A 16519-nucleotide genomic window follows, 5' to 3' on the forward strand; every position below is an offset into this window, starting at 1 on the left:
ATTGAAATGGTTTGGTCACATGGAGAGAATGAGTGAGGAAAGATTGACAAAGAGGATATATGTGTCAGAGGTGGAGGGAACAAGAAGCAGGAGACCAAATTGGAGATGGAAGGATGGAGTGAAAAAGATTTTGAGTGATCAGGGCCTGAACATCCAGGAGGGTGAGCGGCATGCAAGGAATAGTGTGAATTGGAACCATGTGGTATACCAGGGTCAACGTGCTAACAATGGACTGAACTAGGACATGTGAAATGTCTGGGGTAAACCATGGAAAGGTCTGTGGGGCCTGGATGTGGATAGGAAGCTGTGGTCTCGGTGCATTACACATGACAGCTAGAGACTGTGTTTAAGTGAATGTGCCCTTTTTTGTCTGTGTACCAGGTGCTACCTCGCTGAAGCAGTCAGTAGCGATGCTGTTTCCTGTGGGACTGGGTAGTGCCAGGAATGGGTGAAGGCAAGCAAGCATGAATAAGTACATGCCCACCTACTACCTTTCGCATGCCACACACATCTGCACATGCCATCATTGCTTTCATAAATACCTCCTATTCCTTACCCTCTCCCCTCACTTCATTTGCTCTTTTCTTTTGACATTCTATACTAAATCTCTCCTGGTATTTCTTGACAAGTCTCCTTTCCAAGCTCACTTACTCTCACCACCCTAGTCTCTCTGATACTGTCTCCTCTTTTTCTAAAATCTCTGCAAATCTTCACCCTTGCCTCCAAAAGATAGTAATTAGACATCCCACCAGGGTTGGAACAATTACACTTTAAGAATCAAATTACAATTACAAATTATTTCCATTTTTCTAAATTACAATTATATCTACAAATGCATTTGGGAATAGCAATAACTTTACAATTACCTCAAAAAATCAATCATAATTAAAATCAAAATTACAATTTCCCAAATTTGGAGGAAAAAATAATGAAAAAACTAGTTTTACATTGTAAAGTCATCTTCTATTTACAAATAAGTGTCTTAAACTGTTTTGAAAACAAAAAATAAAGATTTCATTTCAGCAGAAGATACAGGTGTTATTAGTACTAAAAAGCTGGTAGTTTTCAAAACAATTCACTATTGCACATTATCAATAGCACTCAACAGAAAGAGGTGATGCCAAGTTGAGCTCTGTTAGCAGTGAAAAAATTTCCAGCAATGCTGAAAACTCGCTGTGATGGAGCAGATTTAGCAGTACTCCCAGTCACCTCACTTGTAAGGTTCTTCAGTGGATGCAAAGTTTGTGACACTTCTTTCCAGTACAGCATTGGATCACTTGAACAAAAGACTCACTGACACTGTGCTTCCCTCTGATCCTGTTGATTTTGAAATTTCAGGGAACATTTTGCTATGAAAGAGAAAACTCTGGGTCTTTGATTTAAGGTAACCCTTATGCTAAATCATCCTAGTTACTTTCTTTACACAAGGTTGATGCTGACCCCTCTTGAACTACCTCCAATTCTTCAAGCATTTCCCTAACATATACCAGCACCTGGCTATTCTGTTCTTGTAATAGAAACCAGTCTAATTTGAACCTGTGATAACAAAAAAAGCCACTACTTGATCATCTATCATCTCCATGTATGGATCCAACCTTTTCTTCACAGAGTTCAACAGGAATTTAGCCAGTTGTTCACATTACTGTAATTGGGTGTTACGATTATGTATTAGATTCTCTGGTGAGTGTTTAAGATCCTGAATCACGGGTCCAATAGCAGATATGGTCACCTTCTGCTCCTCCACAACTTCCATAGCCTCATGAAAAGGCTTGAGGACAACCACAAGCTCCTTTAAGACAGCAATCTCCACTGGCATGATTTTCTTACTCCTTTGCTCTCTCGGGACAAATCAATAGCATTATTCACCTCTGTAGGATTCTCGTGTTCATATAATGCTTTGTTTTTGTTATCATCGGACATGATATTCTTGTTTGGGTAGGGTCGAGGGATTAATAGGGTAGAGTCAAACGGTTAATAATAAAAAATACCGCTACCGCTCCATCCATTATCTTTTAGGACCAGTACCACTACTGCAGGTACTTTAAAAGTACCGCTTGCCCAGCTTTGCATTTACAAGGTTACCAGTAACACCTTCCTCCCCTTTCATAATTACAATTAAATTACAATTACTTGGTGACAATTAAAATCAAAATTAATTAAATTTTTCAATTACAATTACATTTCTGTAATTAATTACATTTCAATTACATTACAATTACTCCAACCCTGCATCCCCACCAGCTGCCCCTCTCAGCACACTTACATGTCTCAATTTTTCACGCCCTTGCTGTTTAGCTCTCTCTCTCTCTCTCTCTCTCCTTTCCTTTTAAGAGTTTTCCCTCACGTTCAGTCCTCCTCTCAGGCATGTCCTTATGGGCTGAAGGTGGGGGATCCAACTGGTCTGGGTTTTGTGTCAGTTGCTCTTTTCAGCGGCATTGTTTCACTGCTGATTTGAGAGCTCTGGCTGCCTGCTTTTGGCCAAGCCATGGAGATAGGTACTGCCTTAGTTTCAATTCGCCTGATTGTTTTGGATAGCTGGCAATTCCTGTGGGGGTTCCCATTTTCTATCACATCATAGGGCTCCAGGGTGTTCATTGGGAATTCTGCCTCATCCAAACATTTGCCTATTATCTTAAATCAAGGCATGAAAATTGGGATGACTAACTCGAGCCACCTTGGCTCATCAATGCAGTTCCAGGTGTACAGCTCCAACTGCCTGTTTTTTGGCCATACCAAGGGGATCAGTACTGCAACAATTTTGTTTCACTTAGTTGCAATGGCTAGCTGGCGATCCCTACTGGTTTCCCATTGTCTGTTTGTATCTTAGGGCTCCCGGGCTGTTGTGAAAATGGGGACAAACAATTCGGGCTACCTCAGTCAGTTGCGCAACCCTTGGGGACAGGACCTGTTCTGATTCCAACCACTTTGGTGGTGCTATATCAGACAACGTTCCTCAAGAGTTCCCATCACGTTTGATACCTGGTGGGTGCTTCGCGTGTTCATTGTGTGCTGTCAATCTTGTTTCTGCTCTTGTAGTATGCTACATTGCTGGAAATGTAGACTGTGGGGTTCTAGCAGTCAAGTGACCATACATGTGCAATCCCTTCCACTTCATGGGTTCAGATTCATCATGTGGGTTCATCAGGATTTGTTCTTTGTTTCCATCATGCACACCTTTTGTTGTGTTCACTACCTAGACTGACCGTTCGGTTTACTGGGGCTGAGTGAGCATGGTCAATTCACAATTACACATGTCTCATTCCATATTTCTTTTGTTAGCAACATCTACTTTCCCTCTTTTCAGTGAATTATGATGGACTCTTCTCAACCACATTTACCATCATACTTGTCCAGTTCCACACAGACTGCAGTCAGGAAATCATGGCAAAGTTTATAAAGGACAGCTACAAATTCTGCTCGTCATATGTATAACTCTACATCATGCCAAGTGTGCAACGCGTGTTTATAGCGAATGCCCACTCCCAGATTGACAAGAAAAACCCTCAGAGGATCTTTCTAAAAGAAAAAAAAAGAAAAGACAGACCATCGTGGGGAAATTAGTGGAGGAAAAGAAATTTGATGTTACAATGGAAGGACCAGAAATGCATGTATGCCTCATTATCACTCATGCTAGGGAGGTGTCTGTTGGAATGGTATCAAGGAAATCCAGTGTTGCCGGTAGTGGCTTCCACAACACAGCACACTGGAGTTTCTGGAATCCGTCTGCTAGGAGGAAAAAACCCTAATGAGAGATTTTCTGCTCATCTCATTGGTTGAAGAAGAACAACAGACACTCATTGCGGCACCACAACAGCAGCTTGCAGTGCAAGAGTAGCAGGCAGAAACTCCTTGGTGATCCAAACCAATTTGGTTTGGGAGCTACGCCAAGAGATGGATATGCAGGGGTCATTTACCACCACCTTTCTACAGTGTCAGCAAGGAGAGCCAACAAAAGTTGAGGAGGAACCTCATTCCCCAATCCCTTCACATCTAGGGTCATGGTATTTGCAGGCATGGTGGCTCTTAGACAAAATGGTATGGGTGCGGAATCAGATGTCAATGACTTCCAGTACTCGCAGCCTCCCATGACACAATACATGAGGATACAGTCAGGAGACAACTGCATATCTGGTACATCGCCTATCCCATCCATATCTTGTCTAATGCACACCTTTCAAAAGGAAAAGGGTGTTAGCGGAAGGCTGGACACAGGCTCCAATCACTGGAGAATCTGAGAGATGGAAGGATCTTTTGTGGTCCTCCATCAGTTACATCAACAGGGTGGCACATCAAAGATGGAAAAGATTCGTCATGGCACAGTGCATTGGTTTCCAAGCAAAAAGCTGAGCAGACTTTTTTTTTATTAGTCAAGCTTTCTAGATGGAAGGTAGCACCTAGGACAGCTCCTCCTTCCTCTTTTGCCTTTTACAATACTGCCTTTTTACCGTCTCATTCACTGAATGATTCAACAGTACAGGTGGTAAGGTCTTTCACGTCTAAACAGATCTACCTTCTTTTCCCTCAAGATTAACATGGATAATTTTACAATTATATAGCAACAGATGTGGCACATCAACAATGGTGCTCACGGACTATAACCACAGAAGTTTTCTGGCTTCTCATACCACACTCATAAAGGAAAAAGGACCAGATGACTAACTTACTTCAGATATTGACTTGTTGGCAGTATTAATTAAAACCCTGGAACTTGGTGACATATGTAGAGACATAAATTCAGGAATATGACTAGGAAGGAATAGTGCAAAGCCCCACTAACTAATCCTTGAAAGAAGGTAGGGGCATGGGGAACTATAGACATACCAAAGCATAATTCAAATCCCTCCTCTGACCTGAGCTGGGGAACAGCGATCCTCAGACCTGAGCTGGGGAGCAGCCATCCTCAGATATGAGCTGGGAATCGGCGATCCGCAAACATGAGTTGAGGAGCAACGATCCTCAGACATGATCCGAGGAGCAGGAGAGCAACAGTCTTAGTAATCCCACACTATCTTATCAAAATTCAGCACAATGAAGTAAAACTACTTATTTAAAGAAGAATCAGGAAGTACAGTGCCTATGGGAAGCAAATGTTTTACACACGTTGATATCGGCTACCTCTTCAGACTTCAGCTTATGCTCAATGAGATCGGTAACTGACAAAAATCATTATACTCTAACAAACACTTCCATAACTTAGGCGGGAACTAAGCCTTCGAAAAGTCCTCGATATACTCTTTCTTTTCCTAATTTCAGAGTGATAACACGGGAGAGGAAGATTTTCCACTTCTACCCACCTTCCCCCACCGCTCCTTAATAGTTTTCTCCGATATACAGGACACGTGGGTAGTATTCTTCTTCCCCTACCCCTAAGGAAAGCGAAAACATTTAGATGCTAAAAAAAAAAAAAAAACCTACTTTACTACGCTTGTAACTTCACCACCAGCTGTTGCCAACACCAAGCTCCCATTATATCTGTATCCCCCTTTATCTTCCGACATTCTCTAGTAATTTCACCACAGCCATACCTTCAATGGTTCTATCACTTCATAACCTCGCCCCGCCCCATCCCCATACTACTTCAGCACCCCATGATACCACTGCCTCATTTCTTAAGCATCCCATGCTTTAAAACTTAATGTTTGAAAAGAGGAGTCAGGGAGCACTGCTCTGGGAAGAGGTTCTCATGCATGGTTTACAGGTTGAAACATTAAAATACTATATAGTTATTACTTTGAATATAATGAAAATGAACGGTCCAATACATAAAAGAAAATGAAACATAGATGGCTAACGATAATATGAGTACCTAGCACTAGAACTGGAGCACAATATCGCTTTCAATCAGATTAAACAATTGGATCTAAGAAGCTCATTAGCCGCCTTTTCATGCCATTCCTTCAAAGATACAAGTAGTGGCAGTCAACGTGGTTCTATCACATTCAAAACTGATAGAGCGAATTCATGCTTCTAATTACTACCTTATCCAAGAACCACATTGAGAATAAGTATTTGTGTCTATTTTACGTGCTATCTTCGGTAAAAAAAAAAAAATACTTGAATATGTTCCCTGTTAATGTATTCCCCCCCCCCCCCCCAAAAAAAAAAAAAAACACTACACTACCTTAGAATTATCATGAACACCCTGTTTATTTTTCCGGCTAGTGTTTACAGCAACGCTGACGAAATAATCAACCGTTCACCGAACAAGCTACAACGACAGAGCAACAAAATATTCTATTGGTATTTCTTAATCGACATTTTTGTCTGCTTGTGTCTATCTATCTACTCCTAGCATCTGAGATGGATCAGATGCTAGTTGAAGGTTATACACCGATAATAAAAAAAAGCATGGACTACCACATTATAAAATTTTTCACTTTACAACGTCAAACGAGACTAACGTCTTTATTCACACCTACGATATCCTGAGTGCTTACGCTGTACCCGATGCCCAGTCTTGCCTTCAGTTTCATCTAAAATAATCCTAACCCAAACTCCGAAGTCAACTTGGACATACCTTCTACTGTGCTACCTTGACCAACGTGTCATCTTCCATGCCTTCTACAAAACTCTGAAAAGACTTTTATCATCGAGCCTTTCTAGGGATTTCATACCACGTGAACTCATCTGTGAATCATTAGCCTTCTCTTGATCTTATAATTTCACCGATCCATCAGCTTCTAGCATACTCTCTGCTTCAGCTATTATTCCGATTCCTCGGAGGTTCCACCAAACATACATTTTTCTCCCACACACTTTTTACCTTGTTTTTTCTATGGTAAAAACAGTTTCATATTGCCAATAGTATCTGTATCCTCAATCTAAGTCTTATTTGGACACTATCATTCCTTGTACCATTTTTACCATAAACAATGTTAGCTTTATCACTCATTATTGCACAGCGTCTAAAAGTATTACTATCAGTATATTAATTCATCCTACATTTATTAATTTCTTGTTCACACGTGATCAATGTTCTACCTCATACATAAGTGACATGGGACGTCGGTTTCATCTTTAGCAGTTGTGCTTTTTACTAACATATCCCAGTCTCATTTGAATTAATCCCAAGATGAGGAGAGATCCAGTGAAAATGAATAAAAAATCTCTTGATAATATTTGCACAACACAATCTCACCATAAAAATGATTCGTACTATTATCTATTTTTCGCTCCTAAGTTCCTATACTATCAATCCTCGACTTGGCATAGTGGCATAAATTCCCTGTAACTCTGCCTGAGTAGAGGAAATACCATTAAACAATCGAATACTCATTGCACTTTCATTTTTCTCCACATATGTTAAACTCCCATGATAATATCCTACCTCTTGCATCTTCCTTCTTTATCTACCGAGCCATCACAGATAATGTGTATCTATTTTTCTTTGCCAAATCATCAACCATGTGACTGTACCACGCTCTCGGATACACTGCAACATGCCTGGTCTTACTCATAGTTACTGGTATAAGTACATTCGCTCCCTTCTTCCCAGGGTGGACAAGAATTCCGGCCATCCTGCACAAGATAATAACTGACCAACCTAACCTTGGACATAACCATATACATGGTCCTTCAATTTCTTAATAAATGCCTCTTATATTTTCTCGTACTATGTAGATATCGAAAAATGTTACATTTTTCATATCAACTTCCTGTGGTGTCATGAATACTTGGCAAACTCAATCACATTCTCATTGCGTCGAGCACTGAATTTCCTTGGCATCCCAATATAACTTTCATTGTTTCATTTTGTATCATTTCAATTCTAACAATTCTCCTTTTACCCAACACCGACAAGCATAGTGCAGCATAATTAGTTAAGGATCTAACAATATTTACATACACCATGCAGAGGAAAGGTATCTCAACACCTCATCCCAACCACAACAGAGCTCCCATGTGCTGTAATCTAACATTGCATAAAGCATGTGCTCCCTCAATGTCCATCCCATCTAGTGTCAATGAAATGTTCCTGTGAGGCTTGAATAAGTACTTAATATCATCTTCATGCATAGAAGTCCAAGCTTTGTACATTTTATTTTTCGTAGGTGATTGTAATGTCACCAGTACCAAAATTGACATGACTACGCTAGGATACCCATCATTCGCAATTTTATCAACAAATGAAATAAAATTGGACTTTGGACCCTTCCTTGAAGAGTTCCTAGTCCAAAACTTGCAGTTACAGAGTTTTCCGACACCAGACCTTAGCGCATCTCACCAAGATAATGGGATATCACACAAACATCCTGCCATATACACCCAGGTTTGCCAATTCATATAGCATCATCTGACTGTTTGCTTTATCAATTGTACCCCGGAGATTTACAAGGAACCGTGCGAGCATCAATATGATTAGACAAGAAACTCCTAAATAAAACCATGTATGCTGCTGGAAATTTTACCATCCAATAGGTACAATAACCTATCCAAGCACGTCTCTCATTTCAGTCATAAGGATGTTGATACAGGTCTATAACCCTAATTCCCCTCTGGCACAGGTAAAATACTAGTCTCCTTCCATTTTCTGGGCAATTTTCTCATTCTGAAGCTCATACTGAATAAAGTTAACAAAGGTCCATTGAGTATGTAATGCTTCTAAACAGTTCAAGTCATACATAATACCAGGCCCTGCAGTCGACTTTCCAATCTTAACTGCAGTTAAAACTATAATATCGGCACACGAATAGACTCTTCTAATGATACACGTATGTGTAAATTCCTTTCAGAGTCAGAATTCCTTAATTCTTGTCTAACCCACAGTGGCAATGACAAAAAACTGGCCACTCTCTTTTGATCAGCATCTAACCCTATTAACTTCATTCCAGATATCCTTCGTAGTCTTTGCTCCAGCAATTATTTTCAAGAAATCTTCCCAACACTTTTCCCTACCCTCTCGTCTGACCAAGCCGCACACCTTTGGTAGATCTTGTAAAATATTCTCCTCCTCAGACTTCCATGATTTTGTCCAATCCTTGTGTGCCCTCGTCAAAGTGGCATTCCAAGTGTTAACTTGAAAATCTTTAATGTAAGATTTCTCCACAATTCTGCCGCTGTGCCCTAAAACATTCCTAGTGACAGCTTCCCCTATCTGACCGACTAAACTTAAAAAGCTATCAACATCATGTGGCTGATATTCAATGTACTAACCAGTCATTTGGTTTATAAAATCGTCCAATTCTACCGTAACTACCACACACTTTCTCTCCTAGAAGTTCAATATTCTAACGCAATATCTCACTAATACGGGTACTACCTTATATCCTTCCATACCTACATATTTGAGAAAGAGGACTGATTAATCTTCTCACCGCTAAAATGAGCATGTAATTTATCCTCCAGCGATCTTGTATCGCTATAGCCACTAAGGAAATGATGCCAAATTACACAATTTCAGTTCCTAACACCACTGCAACCAAGCTCTTCATGCCTAGCATCTACATTCCCCACCATCAATGTAAGACCAAGAAATAAACAGTAAAGTTTCATCGCTTTTTTTTTATGTATTTAAACGACTCTGACCTTAATTTCTACCGCAAGTCACTATTCTGTGATTTCTACCATCCAAAACTCGGTTCCTCGTACGATCCTCATTATCGCTGGATAAGGGGGGTTATCTTTAAAGGTAGAAATGAAGGTCAGAGTTGTGCAAAACACACAAAAAAAATCGGAAAAAATAAACCGACTCCTATGATTTCTATTTTCTCTGGTAATTCTACTGAAATATAGGCAAATTTCTCATACCTGCATCTGCTTTTGAATGAAGTTCTGATAGTTCTTAAAAGGCAATGGTTTACCACCCCGATCCCGTTTCCGATACTGCCACCATGTCAAAAATATCATCGAATACATAGCAATGCATATCAGTCATCCTGTTACGAAAACTATCCACATTTCAGGACACAACTTCAAGGAGTAACTTTACAGTTCCCACCCCACATCTTTTTTTCTTTCTTTTGGTGAGCTTTAATGATAAGATATGAACGATTTTGACCCTCATTTCTCCAGCAAATCTCTCGTTTGTGTGATATTCCCCATCTTTGCCATAAACATTCTTAGGTGAAAACTACTTAGAAATTCGGGGCTTTGGGTGAAGAGGGCAGAAACAAGTGATTTGCAGTAGAAACGAGGCAAAATCGTCCAATTTACATCAAATACCATCGGAAAATCATATCGCTAAACCGAAATTTTATGGTATACATCCTAATCTAATGAACCTAACCTAACTTTGAGTGTTCCTAGCCAGGGGAGCTGCCCCCAGACCCACGGGTGTGCCTAGACCTTTCATAATCGGGAGCTCTGCCCCTGGTTAGCCTAACAGAAATCTAACAGGCATTACCTTAAAGTCGGAAGCGCAGGCACCAGAAGGACCAAGTTGCGGGTTTTCGGGGAGATAACGGGGTTCTTCAATATCGGAACAAGTTTTGCGAGTAATTTTACAGTTTCCGTTAAGTAACGTGCACCACAACACTACTCCATTCTCAAACTGATTCAAATTTCGAGCTTCCAGCCACTCAGGCAGTATATCGAGCGATGATTGGCTAATCAAAACGATATTGTTCTCTGATTGGTTAATGGGTAACCGTCGAGTCACGTGACCCTCACCCCCGCGCGTGCGCGGTGGTAAACAAACACACGAACACATTAATCTAATGTCTTCGGTAGAGTACGTTTGCATCGGTGCAATTTATCTTTGTTTAATGATCTTTATTGATAAAACATCTCCCTTAATATTCATTTGTGAGCCAAGTGATGTATATCAAAGCGCTTCTAGAAAAAAAAGCTCTATCGACTGCATATAACGAATTTCGTAATCTATGTGGGACGTAAACTGTAAAAATACTAAGGTTTCCTACAACCTTCCTTACTGATGTACTGTTCCCATAATCACCTGCATAAGATTAATATTTCTGATATCATCCAAAACCTCTGTAAGGAACTCAATTGAAAGGTTACATCATCCTCGCAATCGGAACCTCTTCAAGTGGACCCTTACATTTCTGCTGCCCATTATATGCCTACCATTTCCATACGCTTCCTATGTTTTCCACTTCCTCCTCATGAATAGCAGGTGACTTACCAAAACAGTAGCACACGTCCTGCGGCCTCTGTTGTGACTTCTTCACTCCATGACGATGTGCTTTGACGCCAGGCTCCGGTTATGGTACTGGCGGTGGCTAACCTAGTCTACTTGGTGTGTGAGACCAAGCGTTTGGTTCCACTGCTTAGGCTGGTGTTGACTCACGATGACTGCACCAGAGGGAGTCCCCACTCTGGTTTCGAGACAGGTTTCGATACAGCTCCTACAGGTGGTTCACTACGACCGCTTAGCACAGAAAGCCAAGCGTTTTTCACCGACGCTTCTGTATCAACAAACTATGTTTATTCTGTCACCATCTTTATTGTCATCTTTGCTTCTGTCTTAAGGCAACAACTTAGGTTTTTTATCAACCTTCACTGACCCTGCATTTCGAGCCTGACCACAGTCACAACACTAAGGGTTTCTTTTTGCTCCCCTTCCTTTATTTTTCTCAGCACACTCCTTAATGTGATGTTTCTTACTGACTCTGTCAAGCCATATACACTTAATGACAAACACTGAAACAAACTGGCGGAAGTTCAACATTTCCAGGAATCCAAATTCTGTCTGGGATCACTTCTTTATAAGCGCCACAACACTTGCCTTCTCTTGTCCGTTCACTGCATGACACTTTGCCCACACTACGTCCTCACAGTGTATCAGACGCAAAGTCGGATGCAATCTTGTCACAGGGTGCTACAAAGACATTTGTATGTTTTTCTATTTTTTTCAGGGTCTCCTATTACAATGTCTTCATATCCAACTGTTGTTAAGTGTTCCACAACATTCTGACCCTCCAGTGAACCTCCAATATTAAGAGTGGTCGATTCACTAACGCCTTCAAGAACGGTTGAAACTCCCGGCGCTTCCCTGTCCGATGTGAAGTGTACACCCGCCTCTTGGGTCTATGTCAACGAATTTCCGTTCTGAAAGTGCAGTCACATCCTCCTACGGTGTATCTTCTGCACACTCGATTTTCCTGTATATTTCCCGGGAGTTTCCCCACGCTGGACCCACACTTGAGGAAAATCTAAAGCACTAAGCTGCAGGTCCTCCCTGAGCACGTCTGCCTCTCTCTTGTTTACACTCGGACTCCATACCATACGTTCCGTCTCGTCAAGGGGTCGAAGCAGACTCGACCAAAGGTTCCAGATTCGAATCACATATTTCAGCGTTGCAAATAATTGCACGTCCACACTCAAATTCAAAGCAACACCCATTGTGATATTGAATGGAAAAGGTTAACAATAGGGAGACTGTGCAGGCTCTATGTCCTAATTACTCGGGGATCATTATACTTGGAAGCAAAACTATCCACAGGGCCACAAATGAAGCTTGAGAAAGTGGGAATCAATACGCCTGGGTCAACCGCGTCAGCCTCTATGTGAACCCTTGAAGCTCACCTGAATTCCAACTTCTCCCGACAAGTGAAACAAAAATGAAACCTCTTTACTCCCCGTGCACTGAAGCTCAACAGCCTGATATACAAACTTTTCTATGCTCTGCGATAAAGAGTACGGAAAAAGAAAAACATAAAGACCATGGAGAACCAGTCACAGTCTATTAGAAAATTTATAGAATAGTTTTCACGCGAGAGATTATTAGACTACAGTAAATGACACACAAACAAAAGTACTGGGAAAAAAAAAAACTTAAAGAAGAAAGCGCAACTGATTTCAATAGTTACAAACAAGTACAAATTGTACTTAAGGAAAACGCGAGACTTCAGCACTAGATGATGAAAATGAAGAAAGAAATTTATTACCACAGGAGCCTCATACCATAAGACTAGAAATCCCCCCAAACTAATGTTAGCAGTGCAACAGACAACGCATGAAAAGTCAAGAACAGCATAGAGTCCATTACAAATACAGTCACACGAAATTTCAAGGTCAAACAAACTGCTACAACAAAAATGTCTGAGACACAGACGAATCTTGCAAAGCATATCGAAAAATGAGACTCCACAATCCACACCAACTGGTACAAACGATTCAGCAACTTTCACCTCAGCTTCGAATGTGTTCGAAACAGCCATCACATGTACCGAGAGAATCGTTAACTCCTGTAAGAAACATTCCTACATGAAAATAATTTCTTTTTAGGTGCGCCATCTACCAAAGTTTTCTATCATCGAGAATATCATGCAGGTTAGGTTGTATGATTTTAGTCAGGTCTGTCATCCCTGGTACCCACGTGCGTGATCCAATACACTGTGGTGATAATGTATGTAGATGTTCAGGCAATGAAACGTCATTTAGAAGATAAATTTATCCTCATACAGAGCATCTATAGGCATAGCGGACCAACCCCTAGGTTCGTATGAACTACTGGGCTCAAGCTGAGGAATCGTTCATTATTGTCAGTTGAGGACTTTGACGCTAACTCTCCGTCGTTCAACTCTTAAACGACCACCTATACCACTGCAGATGTGTAGGTTGTCAGTGCATTGGATGATTATGATCTCTTGTCGGTCCACATGCCTCGACACATCAAAGAGGGCTGTCTACATCTTAATTTCGCATCTATTTCGGGTATTTGTAGACCTAATCAGTGAACATTGTTCCATACTGACGAATTTGATACGCGCACTGTCGCTTCTGTTTTACCTTGCCCCAAGTGGAATCTCAGAAAGGCAAACTGGGATCTGATTCGAAGTAGGACTGAAGCTTCGTTTCTGGGAAAATGTCCTCACGGATGATATCTAAATGTTACAGGCAGATTTTACCACTGCCTTTACTCATGTTGCATGTGTGTGTCTCTCCTCAGCAAAACTTTTCGTTACGTAGGAGTGATTACTGGTTTTGTACCACAGGTTAAAAGATTCAATGGCATAAAAAAAAAAAAAAACTCACGGTAGACAATCCAGGAAACACCCAACTGAGGGACAGTATATTCATTATAGAAAACTCAAGAACATGGCCGAAAAAGAAAACGGGAAATCAAACATCAGCAATGGCTTGAGTGATTGGAAGTTTTTGATTGTCATGCGACTATATCCAATCTCTGGAAATGAATAGGGACTGCTTTAGGTAAAAAGGGTCATCCCCAGCTCACAGGGATCCAGCAGGTTATGCAGCATCTCCCTCGTGAAGGAATTTACGTTGACGTACGAGTGGCAACCTCCCAAATACCACTACACGTAGACTGGAGGAACTCCCACACAATAGAAGTAGGTCGGGCTATTACTGTTTCTGACTACATGGATTACCCCTTCACTATGACTGATCTTATTGTACTACTTAAAAGGTGACTTCAAACACATACCCTGGTAAGGACCTCTTGGTCAAATATTCCATGCTTTGGAACTTGGGTGCTGTAGGGGAACAGCTCACACTAAACCTTCTTGATGAATGCTACACTACACGCAAACTACCAAGTGCGTAGAAGTGCACAGACATAGCACCCGTGCCACAAACTACCTAGTGCCTAGAAGTGCACAGACATAGCACCTGTACCACAACTGGATGAAACAGATAAGTTTACACCAATCTTACTTCTGTTCTGTAACCAGCTTCGATGGCGGCGGGCATGATACTTGCCAGGCTACAGTGGAAAATAGGTCCCTTTCATGCTAAATATCTTCAAGTCTGTTAGAGGTTCAGATACAATTGATCGCTATGAAAAACCATTTAAATTAACGACTCCTTATGTTATTCCAAGCTCTCCCATGGGTAAAGCTGAGAAGCTTCGTTTTTTATCCCTGATTACCTAACTTATAAAAAAAACACGAATAAGGTTCCAAGGATATTTTTCTCAGTATATTAGATAACGGGACACCTCAAGGAGGAGTCTTGAAACCTAGTCCATTCAACAGTCCCTGCCGGCTGCATCGATTTAATTTTCAAAGTTTGTAGAGTAACTGACACTGAGTCCACACAACAGATGGACTTACCTGCAATCGAAATGTCTTTTGAACATGATACTGCTCATAATCATAAGTTAGTGAAACACACTGATTCGAAAGATGATATTGGAACCTCGTAGCGTACGAATCCTATTGCAGTTATTTTACTACTCTATGCTCAGTAGTTACAGGCAACATGTTATCCTTACTCACTCGGGTGACACGATGAACAGGGCTGAGGAGCACCTCACTCACCGTTTTCGCCTGAGCTTAACCTTACGCTTGAGAGCTTAGGATGAACACTTTATAGGATAGTAAGAAATATAGTAACTGTGGCTTATCATATCGGACATTCGCTGAATTTTACGTACTAAGCAATATGATAGCTAGAGCATTACTGAAACTTAGATACGTGGTATGTTTCTCTTTTATACGAATTTCTTGTTTTATTCAAAACAGTATGATTTATTTTGCCTTTTCAAAAGCCTTAATTCTGATTTTGATTTCTCCTATCGGTTCGTATCTGCTCAAGATCTAGATTTGCTTTGTAACTGCATGAGTGTCACTGAATTTGCACGTACAGCATAAATGACAGTTACTATGATAACTGTAACAAGACGCTTGTTGTAAAGATTACACCGCTAGTAAAGTCACCTTGGGCGAGTGCGAGTGTGAAAGAACTCACTGCAAAGAAATCCACATTTCCCTGCTGCTAGGAGTAGCGCCGCCTTGGGCTGCTGCGACCTCTGGAAAAAAGGTCCTCAGTAACACTAGGACTTTCTTAGAGAGAGGTTTCGGGGTAATTATAAATGGACATAGAATATACATGCATGAGTATATGTATGCATGTATAGGTATATGTGATGATAATATACATATGTTGTCTTCCTAGTATATCCCCAATTGGATGAACGGTGTTTGTGTTCGCAGGTTCTTTGTTTTCAACGAATTTGTAATTTCTTTTTTATCATAATCAATTAGCGCGCAGTTTAAAGCGCAGTATCTGCAGTCAACCTCATACAGATATTGAAAAAAGAATCTCATGACTATGATCATATACCTTGAATCAGTCCAATGACTCTACATCGACTTCTGAATGTTATATCGGTTCAGTTCGCTCTATACCTTACACGTTCCTCACTCTCCCAGTTTCAGGCCCAGTTAACACGAAGCATTTTTCACTCCATTCGTTCATTTCCGGCCTCCTTACTCTTATTTCTCCCTCCACTTCGGACTTATATTCCATCGCTCTTCACTCATCCTCTCCGTAGGTTCCAACCATTGTAGCACAATCCGTTCAGCTCTCATTCATACTCAGCTTCCTACCAAGTATCCTTCTTACGTTATCATTACTTTATACGGTCAACCCTTCCCATACCATATATTGACCTCAAGCTTTTGATTTCCATCAGTCCACCTTCCTTGTTTTCTATGATAATGATAATAATGATAATCATGATGATAATAATAATAATAATAATAATAATAATAATAATAATAATAATAATAATAATAATAATAATATTAATAATAATAATGATAATGATAATTTTAATAATAATAATAATAATAATAATAATAATAATAAT

At 40.5% G+C, this 16519-nt stretch overlaps 1 long non-coding RNA gene across 1 annotated transcript in view; it reads right to left on the bottom strand.

Annotated features, from left to right (window-relative positions):
- LOC139761278 (uncharacterized) overlaps positions 1–12163 on the bottom strand; it is a 62625-nt gene extending 50462 nt beyond the window's left edge. Inside the window, exon 1 of the long non-coding RNA XR_011715488.1 lies at positions 11084–12163. This is a non-coding gene — a long non-coding RNA (uncharacterized lncRNA). The remainder of the gene's footprint in view (positions 1–11083) is intronic.
- Positions 12164–16519: the final 4356 nt, after the last annotated feature.

Source organism: Panulirus ornatus, chromosome 3 (assembly GCF_036320965.1).
Source record: "Panulirus ornatus isolate Po-2019 chromosome 3, ASM3632096v1, whole genome shotgun sequence".
NCBI lineage: Eukaryota > Metazoa > Arthropoda > Malacostraca > Decapoda > Palinuridae > Panulirus > Panulirus ornatus.